General features: G+C 43.5%; 1 protein-coding gene across 2 annotated transcripts in view; it reads left to right on the top strand.

Moving 5' to 3' along the window:
* The window catches only part of LOC117219237 (kin of IRRE-like protein 1), a 690,910-nt gene that overhangs the window by 581,797 nt on the left and 95,124 nt on the right, over nucleotides 1-13,989 (top strand). The window lies entirely within an intron of this gene.

Genomic DNA, 13,989 nt, shown 5'->3' with positions numbered 1-13,989 from the left:
GTGGCTCTGCGCCGTAGAATACCCTTTCTTTCCAAGGATTCCCGGGGAACCAACGATCGTCCGTTCCTCTTACCATCGTCGCGTCGCCTCGCCTCGCCTCGCCTCGCGTCGCGTCGCCTCTGCAGCAAACGCGAACCCTCGGCTATATTTTATTATCTGCCGCTTAGAAGCCGCGCCGCTTCACTCCGCACCGCGAATTTTAAGAAGGCACGTCGCCACCTTCATCGTCACCGCGAAAACGAGCAACGACGTCCCCTTATCGTCGACCCCTTTAACAGCTTACCGTTCCCCCTTTATGTCTCTCGATCTCTGTCAGCGCCGCCAAATCCGCCGCCGTGCTACCTCCGAGAGTCGTCGATCCACCTGGCCGAAAATTCCAAATCTGTGCACCTCGAGCTTGTGCAAAAGAAATTGGTTACGGCGTCCTTCGGAGTAATAGTTCTCGAATATATATTTATTTTTTCATTTATTCAGTCAATATCGCATCTACTTAAGGGTAGTACTACACACACGCAGAGAAAGAGAAAGAGAGAGAGAGAGAGAGAAGACACTCGTACAGGGTGTCCATTTAAACCCATTTAAATCGATCCAGTCAAATATCTCCGAAACGGTCGATGATACTAAAAAATCTTTCAAACGAAATTTGAACGGTTTTAGGTGTCACGTAATCTGATGGTAACAAGATTTTTCTAGATGAACGCGTCGAGGGCATATAAAGCTCGACTTTAATTTTTTAAATAGAATTACATACTTTTTATTATACCAGTCACTTCTCTCATCTCGTCATTCACTTCATAAAATTACGAAGAGATTTATTGCAAAAAATCATTTGTGAAGAAGATATTTGATTATTAATATCTTTCAGAGATCGAGTGAATCTTTTCATTCAGGCTGGAGGTCGTATTTTTTAACACCAACTGTAGATAGACGAGTGCTAATACTAGGCGTTATTAAAATATTATTTAAATGGATCACCTTGTATACGTATTACAGTTCCATGGATTTGGCTTTATTCAAATAGACGCTTCGATATCGAAGTTCAGGAGTAGAATATTCCGTTTCCTGAAAGTCCAATCTACGTCTCGGTAGCGTTCAAAATGCCAAATTTTTCCTTACCGTGGATACATTTTTTTCTGTTTTATTTTTTCTCTCCTCCGAGTAGAATTTTATGTATAGCCATAACATAACCTTGACATAGCCAAAGAACAAAAATTATAAATTATAAGTTATCGTTACAATTATCTTTTTATCCGCATCTTAATACATTTTTGTATAAAATAAACTACTTGCAACAGTGCTCAGTGTTGCTCAGTGCTCAATCACAGAGCGCGATACAAATTCCAATATACCAATTCGAATAAAGCAAGAGCGTTTTTTCAAATTCAAACCGGCATTTAGATCCTTAGCGCCTTGGAGCGAAGGGTTGAAAGCAAAGGGTTAAAAGCCTTCGAGTGCAAAGGATTAAATGACTTCCAGCATAAAGGGTTAACAGACGAATCAAATTCTCTTTGGAAATCGAGGAAACGAATCGCATTTATATTCGGTAGATTATGCGGAAAAAAGTCTTCACCACGAGTCTCTGGCTCGTTATCGCGCATGAAACAGTTAACGCGAAAATGATTGTTACCTTTGAAACGAAGAAACCTTATAACCTAGCAGTTTCGATTGTTAAAGAAGCAGTTACACATCGAGGCACAGCAGTGCCATTCGTCCGACCATAGGACATCTCAATTCCGTCTGTCCATACCCCGGGCATTCCACATTTGCGTAGTCATAGTCGGCCTCATTCTACTTGCCGGACCATAGACCGTCCATATTCCACTTGCGTGAGCATAGGCTTTCCGTATTCTACTTGTCTGGCCACAGACCGGCCCACTCCGCTCGCCTGATCGTAAGCCCTCCATATTCCACTGGTTCTAACCATAGCCGTCCCTATTTCGTTCGTCCTATCACAGGCCGTACATATTTCACTTGTCTGATTACAGATCGCGCGGCTCCGCGATCACTTCGATTTCAAAAATTGCACGTATCAACGAAGCACTACCAACGATCAGACACGACTCTGTCTATCTTCTGCCGGCTATACCACCGTAACAGTCTCGAACGTCCATCGCGACCGTACACACATTTCCATCGAATTAATTGCCTGAAACTTATCATTAGCGACGCGTCGTTTAGCTATGATCCCTATGATCGCGTGCCCGGTCGCCGCTGCTAAACTACAAAGGGCTCGTTCGCCCGTGAATGATGCCAATAGTAATCTGTCACGTGGAATTCCTTAAGCGGGCCGAAGCAGATGGACCGTCCTCGCGATAACGTGTATCGACGGAGAGCTATCGAAGCGTCGTGTGCGTCAGAAATTTTGGCTGGATTCTAGGAGAATATGAGTCGAACGTCCGCGGATAGATCGGGACCGCGATTCGAACCCGGATCTTTCGCTTGCTGTAACTTCGGCAGAAAAAATCGTAGCGACTCGAGTCGACCCTCAAATTAAAGTAGAAAGTTTGAAGTTTATGATATTGTGAACGGCATGCTCGAAGAAAATTCTTCCGAGACGATTTTTCCGTGGTCGTTTATAGGCGCCGTTGGACTTTGCACTTTTTCGGTATCGCGAACGTGCCGTCAGGTTTGGGATGTTACAGTCATGGGGATGCGTAATATCGAATGTTAGAATACGGTATCGTAAAGTAGAGATTTCGCGCTTTAATTTAGAGGAAAAGTCGTCATTTTTATGATACCTTTTTAAGGAGTTACAGTTGATCAAAGATTGACAATTTCTCGGCCAAAAATTAGTGATGCATTAATTTTGCTGTTGAGTGTATAGTGGCGCGTCGTTCAGAGAGATGACATCCGCGAAAGCCACTATAGTGGCGCGTCATGCCTAAAAAGTTAATGCGAACAGCTAGTCAGCGTTGTGAACAGCGTTTGCGCGTCTCGCCGATCATCGGGAGATATCGTCTCGGCAAGATCCGCGGGAATTCATTAAAATTCCCGGTGTTCCCTGAATGTTCGATGCCGCTTTCGGCGGCCATCGCATCGCTGAATCTTCACACGTATCCTCTCGCTGGTTGGCGCTCCCTAGGACCGTAGAGCTAGGAAGCGGGTCCGCGTCAAAGAATTTTAATTTGGTCGCGCGAAAGTTCGTTCGGCGGGTTCCAGCTGGTTGGCCCCGTCGTCACTGAGACGGCTGTTTTGCTCGAATTAGAATTCCGCCGCGTTTCCATCGGTGGCTGTCGTTTACTCCGTTAATCAGTCCGTGTAACGGAGTCTCGTTCTCTTCGCGAGAGGCGCAGAGAAGCGGCGTGGCGCGGCGTGGCTCGGCGCGGCGCGGAGCAGAGCGGAAAGGGAACGAGCGAGAGAATATTGCGACTGCTGGAGCACGGGATACGGCGAGCGGAGGCGTCGAGAGGCGAGAGGAGAGGAGAGGCGAGGCGTCGTTAAGCGTTGCGGCCACGGCTTGTTAATGAACTACGCGAAATTAATTAGGGCCGCGCGTCAGCGTGCCGGAGACAACGGCAGCTCGGCTCACTCCGCTCCGCTCAGCTCAGCTCAGCTCCACTCTGCTCTGCTCTGCTCTGCTCTGCTCTGCTCTGCTCTGCTTTGCTCGACGTGCACGTGTGCCGCAACGTTACATCTGTGATTCCGGATTATCGATAATGCGTGGCGCCCTCGGGCCGCGACCTCGCGCCTACCGTGATTTAGGTTCGTGCGTATCTGCTCGCTCGGCCGAACGGGAGATTAGCTCGGACAGCGGCAAGATTACGAGCGATTCCCCAGGCCTGCTACAAGTCTTCCCAAGTGCTAACATTCCGCTCCCGTGCCCGGCTTTCGTTCATCTCGATGATTGCGACACTTTGATACTCGCACGTGTGTGACCGTCGTAGCAAATTGTACGTGTTTTCCATCGGGAAAGGAATCCTTTCAATTGGTGTGCATATCAGCTAGTCCTTCCTGGAAATCAAAGTCAAATCAGTTTTTGTCCAATCTATGAGCGGAACGGAGTTGAATATTCTTCGAATCGTTCTGTTAACGATTTTATTATATTGTTCTTAACAATCTTATTATATTATTAAGCGCTGTCGCGCTTGCTGTGCGAACCACCTGTGTCATATATATAATATATAATATTTAATATATATAATAATAATATATAATATATAATATATAATATTCAAACAAAACTGTCGCTCGAAAACTGGCAATGCTATTGAGACCCAAATATTTGAGGATACTCAAATTACAATTTGAACATTCTAGAACATCGTTTCCTTTATTAGAACTCGAAATCTCACTTGCAAGTGTATTTAATTAATTGCTAATTTCACTTGTTCGAAAAAAGAAATGCAGACCACTTTGTCTTGGTGCGTTAGTTGAGGGTTAAAAGCAATCAAATCATTTTTAGTATAGTCTATTAAATGAATCAAAATTGTTTCGTATCTACAAGGTTCGATAGTGTATAATAATTCTACATAAATCTACAATAATCTTCTAATAAATCTACACTAATTCTTGTCTTCTCTATTGTTGCAATACGAATCAAATTTGGCCTGGAAGCTTTGAAATAACTCGCATACATTTTGGACGTCATTTGATGTAATACTTTTTTACGTAAAATTCAACGTTTCATCCGAATTCGAGCAGAAATATTAACTATGCCATTTTTAAAATTGATGGCGATCTTCGTATCTCGATAAAAAATAGCAAAATAACATAATATTGATTACAATACTATATGCCCCCCTAGAAGCCCCCGCAACTTTTAAATGAAACATTTTCTCGTACAACAAATATTTTATGCGCTGTTTGACGTCGTCATGTTACGAGACTCGCCCAACACATGTAATATAACTGATATGTTTATTCGTCATTAACGCATATACTACTACCGAGTGCAAGTTGCAACAAGAATCTCGAAGTACTCTGCAGAGGCGTTTATACATCGCTGGTTCGAAGAAGACGAAGATGATCGGGCAAGCAGACAGGGTGTTGGTTCGATCCCAGATTGAGATTGATTCGACAGCAGCCAGCCAGACCGGAAGTACTTTTAGCCCCGAATGCAGCTTATCCGGAGCATTCCGGCAAATAAGCGTAAACGCGTGGCTTTCCGACACGTACATACATTATCGGAGCGCGTCGAATATTCCCGTGTCAGGTTGGACGCCGATTTTCGCGCATTTCGCAAGTACCCCGGTCCGGGAACAGGCTGAATGGGCTCCTCTAACTTCGTAACGTATCGCGTCGGGATGGATGGAAGCTGGTAGTTACGGCTCCGCGAACCCGTCCAAGCACCGAGAGTCTTTCTCCTCATCGACGTTCCATTTCCGCGGCGCAATTTGTGCTCCCGCCGATACCGGATCACCGGGAACGGTTATCAGACTCGACATTCCTGAAACGATCTTCTCCCGGCTAGCCTCGACCTCTCCGCTGCACGGCTCCGACACAACTCGATGCAAAGACGCGTTGCATCGCGCGCATAGTTCTGCGGCTCTGAAGAAAAACGCCGCCACGATTCAAAGGAATCTCGGTTAATGGATTTAACACGTTGACTTCGCATGGAAATGTCTATGCAAATCGCGCGAAATCGGAACAACTTATTTCATATGGCAGCAATAGAGACGACAAGAATTAGTGTAGATTTATTAGAAGATTATTGTAGATTTTTATGTAGAATTATTATACACAATTTCGATTCATTTAATAGACTGTACTAAAAATTCAGTGCCAGGTTTGCTAACACCGTACTAAAAATAGTTATTTAGCCCGTGAAACGCCGGATGACTAAAAGTAGTGAGCATTTTTAAGTTTTTGGATTTTTTAAAAAATTAATGGCGCAAGCGAAAAGTTCTGCAAAAATTCGAAGAGTTGTGCCCCGTGGGATAGAAGATCGTTGAATTTTTTCGTAATTTCTCTTTGCACGGAACAGAAGCAATAGAGCATGATCTATTAATTCGATTTAACCCTGTCACTACCCTTGTGGCGGGTGTATTTAAAATTTGGCTGTGAGGGTTTCTTTAAGTTGGCTATCTACCACGAAGAGATCGGCAATTCCATCGAGTAATTTCTTCGAAATTTCTTCGACGATGTCGTCCCGCGTGGAAAAATGCAGATTAGCTGTCCGCAGGCTGCTAGTAGCAGCAGTCTTTAGGTCGCTTGTACGAGCCAGCCTCGGATTTATCATCTTTGTCGCCTCGCTCGTCGGGACCCTGTCTGCACGACAACGTCCTATCTCGGAGACTTATGTACTACGTGTAAATTGTGATTTTCATCAAAACTAGCGAATCGCCTTAAGACACCTTGAGCTCGAACCTTCAGTCCCGACTCACGAGACAACGGAATTTCGTAGTTTATTGAAGTTCGCTGTTTCGGCTTGTTACAACGCCGTTATCTTCGCCCATATTTTGTTACCACTTTGCAAAAATGCCGAAACTAAACGATTCGGAATCGTGTAACGGTTTATACATTAACGCGGTCACTATAGGTTCATTAGAAAAAGGGAAAGGAATTTATTTATTATCTGTTACTTCTTATTATTTTTTATTTGTCTTCATTTTTTAGTTGTCATTATCTTTTACTAACTTAGTTTTTAGTCATTATTATTTTTTACTTATTGTTAGTTTTTATTACTACCTTTTACAAGTAAAAGGTAATAATTAAATGTAAGGTATAATAATAAGTATAATAATAAAAGGTATAACAATATGTAAGAGATAATAGTAATAAGTTACTATTATCTTTTACATATTATTATATATTTATCAATTTTTTCAAACATATTTTTGAAAATACTTCATGTAGACTTATTAGTGGCCTGCGAATTTTATGCATCAGCGGCAAAAACGAGCGATTGGAATATAAAATTCTGAAGACATAAAAATAATGTAATAATGTCGTTAGGCAATTTTCAACCGATCGAAATTATTAAAAGAAACAATTTACTTTTATCGAATGCCTGTTTCTTAGAATCGTCATTGGAAATTTCTATTTTGCATAAAGCTCCGCGGTCTACTTATTAGTCTTTCTGTTGTTCCTAGTATAATGGCCATTTACCGAAAATTAACTAATTAGATGACGATTTGAATACACTGGCCAGTTAAAAGCCTCCGCGGGCCCATTCAACGTCGGTTCGTAAACATTAATATTGTCGTTTCGAACACGCGCGCTTGAGAGAAGTGCAAACAGTAATTATTATAATGCGAGGATAGTAACAAAGGTATAACAAGGTGAGACTACACTGCACCCCCATTCCAAATTATTCTTTTCACCACATTGCTGCCGCGTTCCAGTTGGTGAAATAATGAGGAAGCTAATTTTTATCGGCTTCCCTCGAGCTTCCTTCTCTGTTTCATGGACGCGAAAATTTCTGGGTAGATTTCCCCTCGATCAGTCCGTTATCCACCTTCCGCCGAACACTGTAGGGAGCGTAAACGATCTTGACTATTCTCTGTTTCTCTCTTTCTCTCTCTTTTTCTCTTTTTCTCTTTTTCGCGACGTTTGCTGGAGCGTCCGATGTAATTTTTGAAAATAATAATTTCGCGACGGTGTATCGTGCACGGTCTTTCTCTCTCTGTCTCTGTCTCTCTCTTTCTCTCTCTGTCTCAGTCTCCCTCTTTCTCTCTCTGTCTGTCTCTCTCTCTCTCTGTCTCTGTCTCTGTCTCTGTCTCTCTCTCTCTGTCTGTCTCTGTCTCTCTCTTCCTCTCTTTCTCTCTCTCTCTCTCTCTCTCAGTCTCTCTTCCTCCCTTTTCTCTCTTTGAATCCGGGCGTCGTCGCTCGGTCCAATTCCGCGAGGCGCAAGATGGCGAGGAACGAGAGCCGGGACAGCAGGGGGCAGAGGTGGAGAGGAAGAAGGGTGGTCGACAGAGGGTGGAGGAGATAAAAAGGGAAAAGAAGAATATGGCGGAACGAGTTCGACGGCACGGGGGTATGGTTAATTTTGGTTATATTAAGGTCGAGAGGCGGACCGTAAGCAACGTCGGCAACATCTGCTGGAAACTCATTCCTGCTAGCCCGGACTCGAAAGGACCTCGAGTCCTGCTAACGCTCTGGAATCCTTTCTAAAGAGCCGCGCCGGATTCCACCGAGCGTGAATTTTACCGGCAGCTTCTGACGCCGCTCCGCGCCGCTCCGCAACGCTCCGCGCCGCGCGGCGAGACTCTCTCGCGTCTCCGTCCCGTTTTTCTATTTATCTTCCACCGACGCGCCCTACCCATCCCCTGTCCCTCTCCCGCGCCGACGTCCCCCGGTCCCGTCGCCGACGGAAAAAGAGCAGCCGCCGGTTACTTCAACCCGGAATTTCGTTTCAAAACGTGTCAACCGATACACGCCGGTCCGCTGCGGGGAAATCCGGCGCGGCGTCAAGTGGTCGATGTCGAAACTTTCTTCTCCCTCCCCCTCCTCGGACCCTGGCCAGGTCCAACGGGATATCCGAAAAATATTGAATCCACTGGACACGCGCATTCTTGGCAGAAACGCGAATCGAAGGGACCGTTGACTTCTTGAAGTCGCTTTAGCTGCCGGAAGTCTGTTAAAAGGCTTCGTAATGATCGTGATAAACGATGTCCAATATCTTGCAGTATTTCGCGCTTGAACGATTGACTTTTTTCACGAAAAAGGATAAAATAGATATACTTAATCCGACAGTATATACATGAACTTTCAAAACTATCGATCAAAACAAAACGATCGCTAGTAAAAAGTGACATTTATTGGTAATAATTAGACTGCTCATCTTTATGCAAAATAAAAATTTATTGCAATAGATATAAGAAAAAGGAGTTAAATAAAAATATACTTCATTTCTTACGTGTTTTAATCAATTGAATATATATATATATTATATAATATTATATAATATTATAATATTATATTGCATAATATATAATAATATTATAATGCATAGAATCCGCAGTCTAATAATAATATATGAATATCTATGAATATTCTACGTCTCTTCATTAAAATTAGTACAGTACAATTAATACAATATAATGAACATAATACAATTAACATAATATAAATACGACAAGGAGATAAGCCTTCCTAATGGTGAGAGTCTACCGTACACCCACGTGTGTACTGCCCGGTCAAGTTCGCGAAATGTTTAAGGCTGTTGGCGTGGCAGTCAAAGCGTTAATCAACATAGTAGAAAGCGAGGAAAACGAGACTACGATCCACATAAATTCAGCACACGAGTTCACGATATCCGAGGAAGCCACGCCGTACAGACTTCCGATCCTTTAACGCGTTCTCTCTTTCCGTTTCCCTCGATTTTCGCCGGGACACGACATTAGCCGACGTCGACCGAGAGACCAATCCGTGGTCCCCGGATCGTTGGACGATTGTTTTCGACGTCTCCCTGTTCCCCATCAACGGCTAGTTGGCCCGATACTCGTCAGCGATTCCGTGGTTCTCGCGATTGAAAAACGATCGGCTCCGCTAACGAGCCTCGTCGACCAGTAACGAGGAGTTCCGCGACTCGACGCGACGCGACACGGTTACAGTGTTCTCAAGGACACTATTAAATCGTGATCGGCTCGATTTTTCGCGGAGAAAACGAGACGCGATCGATGGGGAGAAGACGTCTCGCCAGCGGATAGAAAAAGGGAAGCTTCGCGGGAGACGAGAAGGGGTTGCAAGAGGGGCTGAAAAGGTCGAAACGCTCCAAGGAACTGATAAATACACCCCTCGGCGGCGAATCTCTCCCTTGGGAGAGGTTCACGGCGCAGAAACACGGCGAAACCGATTCGGTCGGACGACGATAGAAAGTGCCAGCCGAGCCGAACGGAGCCGAGCCTAGTCGAGCCGATTCGAAAATGAAACCGACACTCTTTTAGAATTCGATTCGACCGGTTCGATTCTTGCGTCCGAATCTAGACGTTATTTTGTCACTGTGACATTTTTAGCTTTTTTTCTGGGTGTCAGGGTAGAGGAGCCTATTACCGTGTCCTGTTACCAGTCTTCCGGAGTTTTCGCTATTAAACACTATTTTAGCAATTTAAATGACATTTCTTAACTAGTTAGCTGTGGCTCTTCCTTTTCAGAGCCCGCACCAGATACATATATCTTTTATTATTTACACTCGTCCATTCATCGATAGATATGCTGAATTTTTTGTTGTTTTTTGTTGTGTTCAATTACACAATTCTTTAAGCGATAAACTGTGTCTTATAAATTCACTTTTAGTGATTTGATTAAATGAAAATCGATCAACGGCTGACAATTTCGATGTTATTCCTGACAAAATTGATCGTGTAATAAATTTAAAAAATAAAAAATGTTCATACCACGCGCTCTCTATCCTTCCCTTATTCTACAACGTTTCAACTTTAACGTAAAAAAAACTGCACCGCTATATCTCATTTCTATCAATATTTCTTTGATTTTGGCACAACTTTTTTATTTGTGCGACATAGTATTATGACGCCCTGGCGATGAAATAGACACCGACTAGTCCACGATCGTACCAGTGACGCTCCTAGCGATTAAATTGTCATCTATTGGTCAACGCATTTCCTTACCAACGGGAACTCAAACAGATCATTGGCCTCGGTCAAATGGTTTAGCCCTCGGCTCGTAATAGATCCATGAAATGAAGATACCATTGGAGAAGCCCGAGTCGACCCGAGAGGCCCGACCCGAGCCGAGCCTATCCGCTCCGAAAGTGAACCCGGATATTCTTCTCAGATTCGATTTAACCGGTTCGGCTCGCAGCCGATCAGGTCCGAATGCGCCCTATCGCGTCCGGTTGTAGGATATTCGAAACGCGGACGGCCAAAGCGGCTTGAAAGATACGACTGGAGAGGCCCGGGTCGGCCCGAGCCGAGCCGAACCGCGTCGATTGAATTAAGCAGCCACACCTGTCGACTCCAGATATCTTCATCGACCGCATGCTAATTGCCAATTAACCGATCCCTGATTCCCCCTCCCCGGCTCGCCGACGCCACCGCCGTCATCCCCGCGCCGTAACCACGCACTCGCTTTGTTTTCCGTGAATGAACAACCGATACGCAACAAGCGCCGCGGATTAGTCGTCACGCAATCACTACAGTCCTGCGGACACGTTTATGTCTGCCGATTGGCTAATTGCGCGGCTGTGATCCACAATCGCTGCGAATATGGATTATTCCGTCGACCTAGGGTTGCTGTGCCGATTACTGTGGGGCTGACCAATTGCTTTCATTCATTTCTTTTTATCAATGCAATATATACATCTATAACTCGCCTTGTTTTAGTTTCGATGTAGTCTAGTACCAATCGACGATTAGCAATCAACAATAAGAAAGGTCCAACGGTTTCGTTCTTTCTTCCGATATCTCCTTGAATTAACCCCTTAACGTGTACGCTCGAGTTAATTCGAGCGCGCTAAACAGGCCAAACTGTGCACACTCGAGATAATTCGAGCGGCGTTGTATTTTATGCTGTTACAATTTTTCACACTCGGATATATAATCGAGAATTGCAAATAACAATGCGAAAGCAAAGAAATAAGATCGTTTTATTGATATTTATCATTTACATGAGATTGTAAGCTATAACACTTGTTTATTCAAGAACAAAACATAGCTTTTTTCCATGGAACAAAAGCGCGGTATATCAAAACTCTCCACCAAAAATTGATCTCTTTTTGCCGGATTTTTTCAAAAAAACTGTGCGTTAAGGGGTTAAACAATTTAATATGTCTCATTCGATAAATACAAAGTTAAGTACTAAGTCTAGTATTAAGTCTAGTACTCTAATCAACAATTAGCAATTAACAATAAGAAGGGTCCAACGGTTTCGTTCTTTCTTCCGATATCTCCTTGAATTAAACAATTTAATATGTCTCATTTGATAAATACAAAGTTAATTATGCCCGAAACCATGCCGAAGACACAGCAATTGGTCACCGCACAGGCTTTACTAACTTAGATCCGCTTCGACAAGTATCAAGTTCTCCATAATATTGTGCAGATGCTACAAAGTTTCGCTTACGAGTAGACTCGGCAACGCTTTAATCGTCGAACATTTCCATGAACATTTCCATTCGCATAAAATGCACCAAATTACCGATGCATTCGGAGCAACACTCAAGCCCTCTGTTATTAACAATCTTCGAGCGGATTGGTTGCGGATCGAACTGGTTTTCCTAGGCGCATTATCGAAAGTCGATATCAGTTTAAATAATCATGTTATTATCAAATAGAAGCTTCAAGATAATCTTGAGTTTTTTTAAGCCGGGGTTTTTTTCCCGAGGAACACTTTCCTGAGGAACATTTTGAGATATCAGTTTAAATAATCATGTTATTATCAAATAGAAGCTTCAAGATAATCTTGAGTTTTTTTAAGCCGAGGTTTTTCCCGAGGAACACTTTCCTGAGGAACATTTTGAGATATCAGTTTAAATAATCACGTTATTATCAAATAGAAGCTTCAAAATAATCTTGAGTTTTTTTTTTAAGCCGAGATTTTTTTCCACTTTCCTGAGGAACATTTTGAGATTTTTAATAAGATTTAGCCGGGAGAAGCTAGAGCGTTATTAGGTATGGCATGCATCTGTACCCTGGTAATGCCATCTATCTTCAAACTATGTTAGTGTTACGATTAGTCGCCAAGGATAGAGGGCGTGAAGATCGCGTGACGAAAGAGGAAGCTAGTCGCGAAGAGAATAGAAGACTGAGGGGGTTGTTGAATTGAGGGGTTGAACACGTGCGGATAAATGTTGAAGCATTAAATAAACAGAGCGTTAATAAACTTTTATCACATTTATTCAGCAAGCATTGCCATACCACATGGTTTGAATTATGGGAGTAGAGGCAACAGTTGCATAAAGTCAGGATTGTTGAGAAGTTTGATTTTACAAAGGGATTCGTTAAGGAAAAACATTGAGGCGAAGATCAGCTAACAGTAATTTCCCAGGTTAAATTTTGAAAATATGCTTTTATATGAGAATTGTTATGCCAATTAATTCTCTTGATAATAAAAATATATTTTTATGAAAAAGAAAACGGATTGAAAATTCCGTACGCGTTGAAAAATTCCAATTCTCTTCGACATCACGTACAAAACTGCGGTAAAAATTTCAAAAGGAAAACTTTATTATCGTCCGAGTTCTTTCAACTTCGGTGATAATTATTGTCACAAGATTGTATTCGTTAATTCCCATTTCTTACCCGTCATCCGAATAAAATTTAGCCGTACTCCGATAGCCATCGATCGAACGATCGAAGAACGATTAAATTTTCATACATCGGAGAGCTCTGTATTCAACGTATCGATTGTTGTACTATCGGAACGGTTTTTCGCGAGTTTCGGAAACGCGAGTTTGGCAATACAAAGGGGGGCGGTTTGCGACGTATGATTCCTCGATGCCGGTCGAATTACGGTTGGTTCCCGACTAGAAATGTCGGACTTTCCTCGCGGCCGAATAAATCTTTGGTAAGAACGCCATCGATTTCCCCGTGGCCGGGAACAACGACGACGTCCGCCGCCGCGCCATTGTAATTTCCGTAGCCATACGGCGGACTTACAGTTTCTGCTCGAGTACGATCGAAAACCGTATCGTACCGCGCCGACGTCGCCCATTTTGTTCCCCGTTGGGCGAGGGGCATTATTGCCGCAAGATTTTAAGAGGGCCGTTGAAATATTCAATTGTTACGGAAAAATGTTCAGCCGGCCAACAGAAACTATATGCGGCATTCGTTTCCCTCGAAGCGAAAACAGGCTCGATTCGAGCTCGCAACTCGTGGGATCAGCGCCGGCCGCGACTGGCTAAATATCCTGACGACAATCCTTCTCTCCTCACCTCTCCGCTGCTCTCGTGCATTCTCTTCTGCTCATTGTCTTTCTCCCTCCGCGAGCGGCGCCCGCTCCTCCGCGAACGCCGAAATTAAATATCTCGCGCGGAGGACGGCGTGTTTTTAATAAACGGACATAAGCAGGGGGATGGTGGCTAATACTAGGCCTATTTTTCTTTTTAAATCCTAATTTTCCATTAAAAATGCTTTCATCAAAAGT

Source organism: Megalopta genalis, chromosome 2 (assembly GCF_051020955.1).
Source record: "Megalopta genalis isolate 19385.01 chromosome 2, iyMegGena1_principal, whole genome shotgun sequence".
Taxonomy (NCBI): Eukaryota; Metazoa; Arthropoda; class Insecta; order Hymenoptera; family Halictidae; genus Megalopta; species Megalopta genalis.
This window is presented reverse-complemented; position numbering and strand designations above follow the sequence as displayed.